General features: G+C 36.8%; 1 protein-coding gene across 5 annotated transcripts in view; it reads right to left on the bottom strand.

The window, feature by feature from the left end:
* The window catches only part of LOC140603084 (uncharacterized), a 60,235-nt gene that overhangs the window by 39,196 nt on the left and 7,309 nt on the right, over positions 1–13,730 (bottom strand). Inside the window, exon 2 of one of the 5 annotated variants that reach the window (XR_012006127.1) lies at positions 4,891–4,953. The exons of the other annotated variants lie outside the window; for them this stretch is intronic. The gene's annotated coding sequence lies outside the window, so the exon portion shown is untranslated. The remainder of the gene's footprint in view (positions 1–4,890; positions 4,954–13,730) is intronic. 5 annotated transcript variants of the gene reach the window in all.

The following is a 13,730-nucleotide window of genomic DNA, read 5'->3' as shown; positions in this document are numbered from 1 at the left end:
TTCCTTCAGGAAACTAGCTCTTTTCAAGTTATTTACCATGTTGTCAATTATCACCATCATTAATAATGATAATGATAATCACTGAGAACCAGCAATGTGTTGGGGGATAAATAGAGCCCAGAGCCAGGCCTGGTCCCAACCTAGTGAAACAATGGGGATTTTGTTTCACCTCAGATTTCACAAAACGAGGATGGCAGATATCAGGAAAGTTTTTATCCATAATTTTCCCTTATCTTTTTAGTTCCAAAGCGTCCCTTTTGCAATTCCCTGTGCATACAGAGGGTGTGAATTCACAGTCGCCCTCTTATGCACGAACTGGCATGTGGGCACCCCAACCCTGACGAATCTCCAGGCTGGCACCGATTGCCAGATTTCCCCCAGCTGAGAGAGACCGCATGTTAGTACCACTGGATGTGCTATTAATGGAATCTGTTATCAAGTCACAAGACAAGATGCCAGTCTGGCACTACTCTGCAAACTGGAAGTGCATGGGGGAAAACACAGACACCCTGTCTGTCGATGAATAGCTAAGCTGTGAAACCAATTGACTGGGCACCTACCAGAAATTAGCTTGTCAAAAGTGATTGCACTGTATGAGATGGCATCACAAGTTCGTGTGTCTGCTATTTGCATGCATGTGCTCCCTTTGTAAATGCACGTGTAATTAGATAAGGAAAGTAAATAATAACCAAAATTCTTGGGCAGTATCTTGCTTGGATTAATGTGTTCTGATATTCTGAATATAAATCTAAGTGAAATATTAGGGCAAGAATAGAAGTTGTATAATAGCTCTTTTCTAAGGAGTCATGTCTTTGGAATAATTTATTCTTGCTTTTTTCATGTTTGCCTAGAACGAAATATGTAATTTATTTTCATCATGTTATAGAATCAACTTAATACAAACTTAAAAGTACACCCCTTCCCACAAATATCAATACTTCTTGTTCCAAGATTCTGAAACTTTATTTTTACATAAAACAGGAGAAATATTTAAACATGAGGATATAAACATATTTATATTTGTATATATAATATATAAATATAAATACATATAAAACATGAGGAATATTTAATAAATATTTAATATTCCTCATTTAAACATGAAGAATATGGCTGGAAAAAAAAGTAGTAGGCCTTATTTTCCTTCTGCCCAGTCCTGTAGCTGTCTATAGAATAGAAATCAGAAAGAAAACCAAGCAATAAAAAAAAAAAAAAAAAAAAAAAGAAAACCAAGCAATACTGGTAGAGGGATGAACTGGTGGCATGTATCCTGGTTGGTGACATTTCTGTTTCATGGTCCCACTTCCTTTTTATCCCACCTCTCGGCCACCTATGGATTACTAACTAATCAGAGGACAAGAAGAGGATCTCCACATGTGTGCGTGCACAAACACATAAAACTCTAAAATGCAGCACCTAGGTGGCTCAGTGGTTGAGCATCTGCCTTTGGCTCAGGGTGTGATCCCAGGGTCCTGGTATCGAGTCCCACATCGGGCTCCTTGCATGGAGCCTGCTTCTCCCTTCTGCTTGTGTCTCTGCCTCTCTCTCTCTCTCTCTCTCTCATATGAATAAATAAATAAAATCTTTAAAAAAAAAACCCTAAAATGTAAGATTTTCTGAAAGTAACATGTAGAGATCATTTAACAAAATGGAAGGTCAGGACTCATTCTTTTAGGCCTAATTTCTACCCAGTTCTCAAAACTTTTCATAGGCAGTGGAGAGAGACACAGAAACACTAGACACGTACAAATACTACATATGGATACAGAACACATGCGTACATGCTGAAGACCAATTTCCACTCTTGGAAAAACTCATATTACTCTTAGATCCAAGTACAGCCCTGGTTTTTGTATGATTATCTCAGCGAGAGTTATCTGGGTACATCAAAGGGTGAAATTTGGTCTAGGCTATTTAAGTTTGCTTCCCTGTTATCACTTAGATGTGTAGAATAGTGTTTTCAAAATATATATATCATGTTTTAAAGAAAGAATTATTCTTATATACACTTACAACTTAAAAGTGCTATGAGTAAGGACTTAGTTGTCAACAGCTGCCAATTTTTTCTTCATGTGAAGTTACAGATCTGTATCCGGTTATTTCTGACAGAGATGTTTCCTTCCATTTTTTGAAGAGGAAGAAGGTGGAAGGAATACTGAGATTTTTATTTAAATGACCTGAGATTTGTGCCTTTAAACTTCCAATTACAGAGCACAGATTTGCTGCTGAACCTTCTGTAAACCTATCAGTTAAAAGCCTGTGTAGTTTTATGACACATCACCTTTAGCCTCTGATCAGCAAATTGCAGGCCAAGCTAAAACACTTAAGCAATGCTGCTGCTTCTCTCATTTTGGAAGACTAGATCATTACAGCTTAGTAATTTAGATAAATCTTTGCAGCCTATATTCCCACCCTCTGTAGAGATCTGATGCACAGAGAAGGCATATGGGGCCAAATTACATATTATGTTTCCCTTATAAAAAAAATACCAAAGAAATTTGCATTGATGGAATTTATGAGGGGTTTATTGCATTCACTGTCTGAAATTAGCTTGTTCATTTACTCATTTATGGGTTGTCTCCTCCTCCAAAATGTAAGCTCCATGAGATCACAGACTTCTGTCTTGAGCACTGCTATATCTCCAGATCATTGCTGAACAAATATTTGCTGAATGGATAGATTCATTTATTCATCCATTTCTCAAATATTACAGATGAGAAAAAGTAAGTCTCCCACCTTTGAGAGATTCAGTCTTTAGAGGAGACACAAACACTAAACCACTATAAGACAAGTATGTGAGCCTAGGGAAGGGCAGCAAACACTAGATATTAACTTTAGAAATATAAGCTACATATGATTTTTATGTTTCATTTATGTGCTATGATATGAATACAGATATATTATTATATTAGCCCTCACTGATTAGTTATTCATTCAACAGCTATTCATTGAGCAATCGGTCAATGCTGCCATCCTTACAGTTTGGAACCATACCAGAGCAAGAAGAGGGCAGTCCCAGGGCAAGAGGCAGCTTGGAGTCAAAAGCAAGCCAGGGTAAAGTCAGGGCCAGTGAGTGGCTTAAGGGGTTTCCAATAGTCAATCTAATCACTGATTGGGGTAGGCAACTAGTACTGAAATATTTGAAGTCAAGAGGCCAGAGTTCAATAAGTTCCATAAGTTCTCAGGTTTTAAATCAGATGGAAAGGCCCTGATATCTGAAGCTCTTCAGGGATGTCCATTAAGGAAGGCTGTTCAGAAAATAATTCATCCTTCTTCATATTTCTCAGTTAAGGTCTTTTACTTTTCAGGAAAAATCAGGACTTGGCCCAGAGCCCTGACATCAGAATGTCTCTGAGCTTAAGGACCTATGGGACCAAGGACGCGACTGGAAGTCCTTTAGATAATGAGCTGCCTGGTACCAAGACAAGTAATCTCTATTTATTTATTATGTGCAAATTTATTTTAGCACACAAATTAAATTACATCTGTGACTTTATTTGGACTCCAAATGATGACTCAATGCACGGCTGAAACAGTTGTTTTGTTGTTTAGTAGCTAATAACAATAATAGTAATATCTAATATTTATTGAATGGTGATTATATGCCAGGGTTCTAGACATTTTCCATTGACTAACCTATTCAATATTCATATCCACCTCATAAGGTGGTTACTATTACTATCTTATTTTAAAGATAAGGAAACAGGTTCAGAGAGGTTGAGTAATTTGCCCCAAATCACACAACTCATAGATGCCAAGATTAGACAAAACCCAGACAGCCTGGCTCCAGAACCAGCAAACCCCTAACAATGATAATTGCTACCATTTACTAAATGCCATATATGTTCCAGATGCTTTATATTTATTTTTATCTCAATATATATGTTTCATACAGCAACACTACAAGATAGACATTATCTTCCTATTTTGCAGACAAAGGCACCTATGAATGGTGCAAATAAGTTCTGAAATCAGGGTATGAACTCAGTCTGCCTACCTGTTTCTCTGTTTCAAAGGCTCTGCTCCATCCACTGTCCAGATTCCTCTGTGACTTTACCTAAGTCTTGCTTTTTCTATTCTTGCTTTATTTAGTTTTATCTAATCAAAAACAACAACAACAAATTCTAATTAACTATTCATTAGGAGGTTCTGTGTTCCTTTCTGAGAGCTATAATCTTTTACATTAATATACCACTATATATCTTTCCAACAATGTTCATTTACATGCCCTCATTTGATCGTCACAGCAACCCTGAGCTTTAAAAGGTGGGCATTAATGTCTCTCATTTCTGAAATGAATAACCTTACGAGAGAGAGAGAGAGAGAGAGAGAGAATAACATGCCCAAGGGGCTTGCACCTGGTCCCGTTCTAATCTCATTCACTTGCCTTTGTTTCTACTTTGTGTAAACATCCTGAAGCTAAGTTTGATAGGTGGGAGAATCAGACCCACAAAAGGAAATCTAGCTCTCATCTCAAAGAGACCACATGGATTTTTACAACAGCTTTCCTACCCATGATAAAAATATCTGAAAAGCAATTGGAAGGTTCCAGTTAAATACAGAGGACTGGACACATGCATTTACCATTATTTCTTGAAATTATATAAAAATGACAGAAAATTCATTAAAAGAGAATAATATGGCCGAGTTCAAAAAGGGTGTTGCCTGTGTTCTTCTCTAGGATTTTGATGGAATCTTGTCTCACATTTAGATCTTTCATCCATTTTGAGTAACTCTGGGAAACGAACTAGGGGTGGTAGAAGGGGAGGAGGGCGGGGGGTGGGAGTGAATGGGTGACGGGCACTGGGTGTTATTCTGTATGTTAGTAAATTGAACACCAATAAAAATAAATAAATAAATAAAAAAAAAAAGAGAGAATAATAAACTCACAATAACAAAGATATTGACAGAGAAGATCAATCTAGGAGGCCCAACGTCTGAATAGTAGGAGCCCTGAAAAGAGAGAACAGAGGGGGATTACTAGAAAAATAATTCAAAAATTTTATCCATAACTGAAATATATAACTTCTCAGATTGATATCAATGGAAAGCCCAGCTGAATTGGCGAAAAAGACCCACATAAAGAGCCATTGTTATGAAATTTCAGAACACTACGAATAAAGAGAAGATCCAAAAAGCATCCAAAGAGAAAAAAAACAGGTGACATAAAAGGGCTGAGAAGCAGAATGGCATAGAATTTCTCAATGGTAACACTGAAAGTGAGAATGGAACAGTGCCTTAAAAAGTGTAGGTGAAAAAGAAAAAAAATCTGGGGGAAATTACTGCCAGCCTGGAATTTTAAGCCCACCCAAATTATCAATTAAGTATGAGGCTAGAACAAAGATGTTGTTAAATATGTATCTGTAGTATTTACTGCCAATGTGTCCTTCCTCAAGAAGCTAGCAGAAAATGTGCCTTGCAAAATAAGGAAATAAACCAAGAAAAAAGTGTGTGGGAATAAGGAAATAGAGATCCAACACATTCACAAGGTAAAGGGAATCCCCAGGGGATGATAATAAGATTATTCAGAAAGACAGCAGTGTATCAGGACCACAGAACAACCAGCCAGGTCAGAACAATAGGAAATGGGGAATTCCAGAAGCAAGTCTCTAAAACAAAGTTGAAACTGATAAACAAATATATGTTTGGCTGTATTGAGATGCAATTTACACTTAAAAGCTTACAAATAAGTTAGGGACATACAGAACTAAACAAAGGAAAAAATAATTCAGTTAAAATTCAAAATTTTAAAAGATATGTAACTATAATATACTACATAATACAGCTTTGAATCATATTAACATGGCCCCAACAATATAAACATTGAGTATAGAGTGAATAAATTATGACATAATTATGTTGGAAGAATGGATGAAGGGAAGTGGTAGTGGTGTAGATTTAAGTGTACAAGAAAGATAAACTTCTCATTTTCCATAGTAAAATAAATAGATAGTATTTTTTAATTAACTTATTGCAGAGAGAGAAAGTGTGTTCATGCAAAAGAGAGAGGTGGGGAGGGGCAAAAGGAGAGGGGGAGAGAAACTCCAGTGCAGGGGGGGGAGGTGACCCCCTGACTCCAAGATCATGGCCCAAGCAGAAACCAAGAGTCAGAAGCTAAACTAACTGTGCCACCCAGGCACCCCTAAATAGATAGTATTCAAAACAAGAAAATAATTAGCAGTATAATGTTGTTTTGTCTGACTGTGAAGGCAAATGCTAGGGGAAACATAAAATAGTTGAAAACAGTTGCCTCTAGGAAGTGGAAATCAGGATGAGAAGGAAGATGGCACAGAGAATATAGCTCTTCTTAGAAATTATGACAGAAATGTTGCCTACCATTCTCCCCTTTTCCTTGGTAATAGAATCCCAACTTTATTCAGGAAAGCAGTATGTCTAGATAAAATAATATGCTTTACAATCACTATTGCAAGCTAAATGTAGCAATGTGACTTCATTCTGGCTAATGAAATGTAAGTATTCCTTTTATTCCCACTGCCTGCCCTACCCCACATCCCCCCCACATCCCACCAACTTTTTAAAAAATTTTCTGCTGCCTGGAATGCAGATGCGAAAGCCTGGAGCTTACGGTGACTGAGGACAGAGAACAGAAAGTTAGAAGGAGATTATGTTTCCAAAGTTATCAAACAAGCTGTGAAGCATCTAGCACCAAATAGCTTTTAGTATGAGAGAATAAACCTTATATATTTAAGACATTGTCATTTAGATTTCTGCTAAATGCAGCTAAAACTAATTCTAACTAACACATATACTTTAAATATCTAGCTTGTATATTAAACCATGTATGTGTACCTTGGATAAAAATTAGAATTGAAAGAGGGAAAGGTCAGCAAATGCATAAAGAGGAGAATGGCCAGATCCCCATTTTGGAAAACTTCTTTAGGACCCTGATGTCTACCTGACAAATAATGGTGGGATTCATAGGCTTCATTGCTGAAGACGTGTCTGGAATGAAAAATACCCTGGGTGGAACTTATGGCAGAAGAGATATTAGCAAAATATCTATCTATCTATCTATCTATCTATCTATCTATCATCTATCTATCTATCTATCATCTATCTATCTATCATCTACCTATATTAATGATTTGGAGATATATTAATAGGAACAATCCAAATAAAAATGTATAGAGAAAAAGAAGATTAAAAAAATAAAAAGACCTTCAGTAAGCTGTGGTATATCTTTGAGAAGCCTAATATAATAAAGTTAGAGCCCCTGAAGGACAGAAGTGGAAAAAGAAATGAACCAAAAAAATATTTGAAATTGAAAATGGCTGAAAATTTTCCATATCTGGTAAGACCTATAAACCCACAGGTTTCAGAACAAATTTCAAGAACAAAAACCCATCAAATAAAATTGCTCAAAGCCAGGATAAAGAGAAAAAAACCTTAAAATCAGCCAGAGGAGGGGGAAAATACATTAGGTAGAGAGGAGCGATAAGGATAACAGCTGATTTCTTATCAGAAACCATGGAAGTGGGGGAAGCATTAAGAAAATATATTTAGGTAAAGGGATAGAAAACAACTGCAACCTAGAATTCTGAACCAAAAAGAAAAAAGAAAAAAAAGAAAGAAAAGAAAATCATTGCATAATGAAGGCAAAATAAAGGCTCTTTTGTTTACATACAAATACTGCAATAATTCATCAACAGCAGAGCTCAGTGGTAAAGGAAGTCCTTGAGGCAGAAGAAAAATGATAACAGATGCAAATACATATCTATACCAAGGAGCAAGGAGTGCTGGAACTGGTAGCTAATGGGTAAATATATAAAACATACTTTTTCCTGAAAACAAAACAAGTACGTACATTCTCATGACTTCTATTCAACCTTGTCCTCGAGGTTCTAATTGATGCAATAAAGCATGCATAAATAAATGAATAAATAAATAAATAAGCAAGCATCTGGATTTAAAAGGAAAAAGTGAAACTGATTTTATTTGCAGTTAACATGATTGTCCATGTAGAAAATCTGATGAAATCTCCAACAAAGCCAATTAACTACTAAGTGATTTCTAGTAAATTTGCAGAATGCAATATGCAAAAAAATCCATTGTTTCTATCTACTGGTGGCAATCAAAAATTTAAATTTAAAAACAATACCATTCATAATAACATCAAAAAAAATAACCTACCTAAGGGTAAATCTGATAAAATTGTGCCATACATATATACTGAAAATCACAAATGTTGTTGAGAAAAATTAAAGAACTAAATAAATCAAACAAGACTTAATATTGTTAAAAAAAAAAAAAGACTTAATATTGTTAAGTGTCAACTCTCCCCAAGTTAACCTATAGCTTCAATGGAATCTCAATCAAAATCTCAGCAATGTTTTTTGTAGAAATTCACAAGGTGATTTCTAAGATTTACATGGAAATACAAAGGACTTAGAATAGGCAAAACAACTTTGGAAAGGAACAAGTTTTATAGTTGACACCCATTCCAAGTTTTATTATAAAGCTATGATAATAAAGTGTTGTACTGGCATAAAGAGATATAATCAATAAAAAAAAGACTAGAGAATCGAGAAATAGATCCACATATATATAAACAACTGATTTTTTCACAATGGTGCAAAGGCAATTCAGTAGAGAAACTATAGTCTTTTCCACAAATGGTGCTCAAACAATTGAATATTCATTTTAAAAAGACAAGAACTTTGATCCATACCTTGTACTGGACTCAAAAATTAACTCAAAATATACCACAGACCTAGATTTTGGTGTAAAACCAAAATCTATAAAACATCTAGAGGAAAACATGGGAAAATCTCTGTGATTGGTTCCCAGATTCATAATCTTGAAATTCTTCCTCCTAATGCAAAAAACCCTTTTGCACCTGTAGGGTGACATCTGGCTTTCATTACATTGCCCTGAAAGGGGAGAGTGCAATGTGAGGAATCCATGCAGTTAAAACGATGGCTTCTGACCCAGAAATGTCATGTTTGCTTTCAGGACTATGTATACACACACACACACACACACACACACACACATACATGTACATATATATAAACTAAATATAATTATATTTCATGTTTGCTCTCAGGACTACGTATATTTATATACATGTACATATATATAAATTAAATATACATATTTACAACTTTTAAATCATACTATATACTCCACTTCTGGTAACTTCATCGCTTTCATGGTCCTAACCACCATTTATCTTCTTATGACTCCCAAATTTATATTTTCAGTGTTGACTTCGTTTTTCTGACTGGTATCTTCTACTAGCCCTGCATGCATCCATTTTAATGTCTCGCGGACATCGCAAATTCAATGTGTCACTAACTGTACTTGGTATCCCACCCCCCCATGCTGCTTCTTCTCCCATGGAGCCATCATCTCTATACAGTCACCCATGCCAGAAACCTGGCAGTCACCAAACACATGTGACAGCACAGGAGTGGCAAGGTTCACATATAATTTCAATGTTTGTAGCCAGAATGGCTGAGAGAGTGCTTTTTATTAACAGAAAAGAGTCCAGAGAAGGAGTATTACATTCAGAGGGGAGAGCTGAGACCGTGGACGTGTTGGTTTCAAGGTGCTGCCAGGGCATCCAGGTGGAGATTTCCAGCAGTCTGTTGGAAATGCCACTGTACATGACAGATTGCTGATCTTGGTTGCAGAAATGAAGGTTCAAGAGCTTTCTGAAAAGTTTAAGCTGTGATCTGACAGGAATCATACTGTTTCTAAGAGTGAAAACATTCAGAAGCATTCGGCTATGGAGGACAGACTATAGGGAGAAAGAGAAATGGAAGCACGCTGAGAAGGGGAGCAGCATTCGGAGCATGTTCTCTAGCCAGTTCAAGGACAGGGAGCACCAGTCAATATTTTTGTGGTACTAAAGGAGAGAGTTCTCGAGTATGTGACTTATTTCTCCTTCTCAGCCTGACAAAAATCTCTTCCCTCTATTTCCTGAACCCTTTCTTACCCTATTTTTTTTTTTCCAGTTTAGGAAGGCCTGCAGGGGAGAGGGCAGTGCAGAAGACAAGGGCTTGGTTGTAGGTTTCTCACTCCACTGCGTTAGGAAGGCAGATAGTAAGGAATAGGTGAGCAGGAAAAGTCTTAAGGCTCTGGCTGCCCTTTTTGATTTGTGCATTAATGCTGGAGTTGACAGCTTGCCTGAGAGAGGCTGAAGGGATGTGTGTTCTGCATGTCTGGAATTTATTCCTTTGGCTCTGTAAGATGTGACACTGCATAATGGGCATGAAGAAGTAATTTTGATCCTGTGACTATCTTGGCAAAGGTTCCAGAGAGACATATGGACATAATCTTCTGGACATTTGTGGAAGAGCCCTCCCTTAGGGGTTGTCTTTGTAGGCTTGCATTCACTTCCAGTCCTATGGCTTTCACCTTAGCTTTATTCTGTTTTCACTTAAGCGATAAAAAGCTAAATTGTATTCAATTGAAAGAACTAAAAATATTAATGTAGGAGCAAGTCATCATTATGACACATATCAATTTCTCACCTCTGAGGCAGTGCACAGAAGCAGGGCTCTGGATATTAACCCAGCCATGGTTGGGGGCTTGGGGAAAGGTCTGGATAGATCTTGGTAGATACTGTGAAATATGAGTTTTTATCATGCTGGGATCTAGCATCTTCACCTACAAATTTACGAAAGGCGACATAAACAGAAAAGTCTGCCTAAGAATGGCAACTTGCTTAACTATTATTCTGTAACAAGATTCTCTGTACTTAGGGCCTTACATCCTGGGATATTTAAAAAATTGCTTATTTCTTATTGGAACAGATTTCAATCTGAATACATTTCTGTTTTAAAATAGTTGGGATGGTACAATAAATCCAGCTCAGGGTCCTCTAAGTTTCTGTGTATATGTTTGTGAAGTAACTTTTTATTTGATTTAAGCTTCATCTACACCCTTCATTTAATATTGATCATTGTTTCTTTCCTTGAAGAGCCTAATACACTGATAGAAAAATTCAGAGAAACCAAAGCCCAGACCCCAGTCCTTGGAAGATGACTGTGCCCCGCCCCTAAAAATACTCTTTAAAACTGGCTCCCAGAAGAATGTCCATGAAGATGTCTGTCAGGAGCCAATCTTTATTCATTTCCTAGTGTTTTGTGACTCCTCTTTGAAAAAGTTCTTTGGAATTGTGCTACTGGGAAAAAGGAAAAGGAGACCGAAATCGTGGAGGCAGACATTCCCTGGGGTATGAGGTCTTCTTTGCTTAGACCTACGTGATTTTACCCTAAGGGAGCACTCAGAGTCACCCTGCTAAAAAATTGCCTTGGCTGATGGCCAGCCTTAAAGGAAAGATTTTTTAACTCAGTGGTCACTCTACTACCAAGGTCTAAACAAATGGCTTTTCTATGAACCTTGACTGAGAAAAATGAGTAATCAGGAGATTTTCTGTATTTCTTCTAATTACGGTTATAGATGAGGTCAGTCTGATAGAATCTGATTATAGACTCAGAGAATTATACGTCTTGAAAATGTTCAAGAGGTCACATGATCCAGCCTCTTGAGCCCTAAGTCTAGTAGATAGCAACTTGCAGGGGTACAGGGACAATATCAAGCCATCAGGACCTTAGATAATATTTGAATATGTACAAAATTCCCCTACACACGTCTGAGATAGAAGAGACGAATGTGTATTCAGCACATCAATGGCTTTCTTCTCATGTTTGGGAACAAGACCGCTGATAGATCCTTGGTTTTAACCCATTAGGACAAACTTCTCTTCTTAGTTCTGTAACAAACAAACCGATAAACCAGGAAAGGGCTCTTATTGAACTTATTTGGGTCAGATATTCCCTTTCCCCAGGATGAATAAACCACAGCTGTGTGTATAGAGCAGGCCCAGCTTCATGGGCATGCAACCCGTGTAGTGACACAGAGATCTGTACTTAGAAAGATCCCATGCTTGGCTTAATGCTCTGCTCTTTCCATCTAGAAATTCCTAATAATTTTTAAACAATGGATTCTACATTTTAATTTTGCGCTGGATGCCACAAATTATGCAGCCAGCTCTGGCATGGAGTTCTAGCTCAGTTTGGCAATTCCTAACATAGTCATATAAATGGTGTGGGTGGGAGAGGGGAAACAATTCCCAGGATTGGTGGGTAGATGGTGGCCAGTACAGCTGGCATAGTTCTGAGAACTGAAAGGACATGAAACATGTCAAAAAATCAGTCAAGTAGGATAGTCAAAAATCTCAGTCTAGTAAGACAGGTATGGAAACAACTCAGGTGTACATGAGTGAATAAAGAAAATGTGGTTTGTGTATATGTGTGCACACACACACTCACACAGACACACTGAAATATTATTCAACCATAAAAAAGAAAAAAATGAATGAAATTTCACCATCTGCAACAACATGGATGAAACTGGAGGGCATTATGCTAAGTGTAATAAGCCAGACAGAGAAATGCTGCATAGTATCATTTCTATTGGAATGTAAAAAAAAAAAAAAAGTGAACTCATAGCCACAGAGAATAGAAAAGTGACCATCAGGAGCTAGGGGTGGGATGGGGAATTGGGAGAGGTTGGTAGAAGGGTGCAAACTTTCAGTTATAAGACGAATAAGATCTGAGGATCTAATACATAACATGGTGTATTGAATAACTGAGATTTGCTAAGAGTGTAGAACTTAAATGACCTCACCAAAAAAAAAGTAAATATGTGAGGTGATGTGTTAATTAACTAAACTGTGGAAATCCTGTCACAGTGTATGTGTATAGCAAACCCTCATGTTGTACACTTTAAATATCTCATAATTTTTTGTTTATTAAACCTTAGTAAAGCTGAAAATAATTTTAAAGAAACAAATACAGGCTGAATGTCCACCTTTGCTTTCAATGTCACAAAGACTAGCTTTTATAAAACTGTTAAGTTAGTGTATATAATTACAGGTGGAATTAAGAGTCCCCTGTACAACAAGGGGACGCACCATTCTAGCAGCAGTGACTTACTACTAGGGACTGTTAAAAATATTCTTTCTACCAGGATCCATAAAGAATAGGACAAAGTGAGCCCTGGAATGACCCCTGTAGGCTTGTAAGGACTCAATAAATACCTGGAGAATAAAGGGGAAAAGGAAGTTCAAAAAAGAAGAAAAGAAAGGAAGGGAAGGAGGGAGGTAAGTTAGCCATGCTCAGTTTTTCCAGGTAGTCAGGTTGTCTAGGAAGGTTTTAGGGAAACCGTAAAAATTAAAGGGTAAGCCATCTAGAGCAATAAATTTTATGAAATGTTAATTGGGTTTACTCTCCGCACTTTCTTTCATTATTGTGTTTAACACCAAACACTAAAAAATTAATCAGGAAATTCCATCTGGCCAACAATTTTAATTTATGAAATTCCTTTTGCTTCAGAAGATTAAAAGCAATCCTTTGAGTAAGTTGAACATTCTAAGAGAGCCCCAAACAGCCCTGAACAAACACTCTAGAGTATCATTTCCTTTTATATTGTAACATCTTTGAATCACTTGCAATCTATAAATAAACTTGCATTTTACAGAAATGGCTCTACAAAAAGCAGCACCATGCTGGAATTCAATATACAAGGCTATTTTTAAAAGTGTTTTGATTTTTAAAAATTAATTGTAGGCCCTAGAGTTATAACTTGGCTTACTACAAGTTTCATGTTGCTTAACAACTCTTTAGAACAATTCTTCTACATCTGTGCTTTATTTTAAGCGGAAGTCAATGTTAATTGAAAATTTTGCTGATTATGGC

Source organism: Canis lupus, chromosome 13, assembly GCF_048164855.1.
Source record: "Canis lupus baileyi chromosome 13, mCanLup2.hap1, whole genome shotgun sequence".
NCBI classification, from domain to species: Eukaryota; Metazoa; Chordata; class Mammalia; order Carnivora; family Canidae; genus Canis; species Canis lupus.
This window is presented reverse-complemented; position numbering and strand designations above follow the sequence as displayed.